A 403-nucleotide genomic window follows, 5' to 3' on the forward strand; every position below is an offset into this window, starting at 1 on the left:
ACTTTTGTAGCCCAGACCTGTTTTGTTTCGTGGAGTCGCACGCTAATGACGCAAAAGGAGTGCACCCAACAACCCCCAGTCTTTCCCCTTGCTTCGAAGCTGCCCGGGCGGGGGGGGGGGAATCGCAAGGGCTTGTGGGGATTGTAGTCCACGGCTTTCCCGTTCTGGCCGAGAGTCGCTGAGTCTTCCGAGGGCTCTGATGGAGTAGTTTTTCTCGTATAATACTGCCTGCTTCTTAGGTGGGGTTAGTTCGGTGCCGCAGGTGTAATTTGGGGTTGCCGAACCCAAACACCAAGTCTGTGTATATTTTCGGCGAGAAATCTCTTCACATCTCTCCCCCCCGCCCCCTTCAAGAATTAAGCAGAAGTCAGCAACCAAGAATAGAAAACTTACAATGCTGACT

Source organism: Phocoena phocoena, chromosome 16 (assembly GCF_963924675.1).
Source record: "Phocoena phocoena chromosome 16, mPhoPho1.1, whole genome shotgun sequence".
NCBI lineage: Eukaryota > Metazoa > Chordata > Mammalia > Artiodactyla > Phocoenidae > Phocoena > Phocoena phocoena.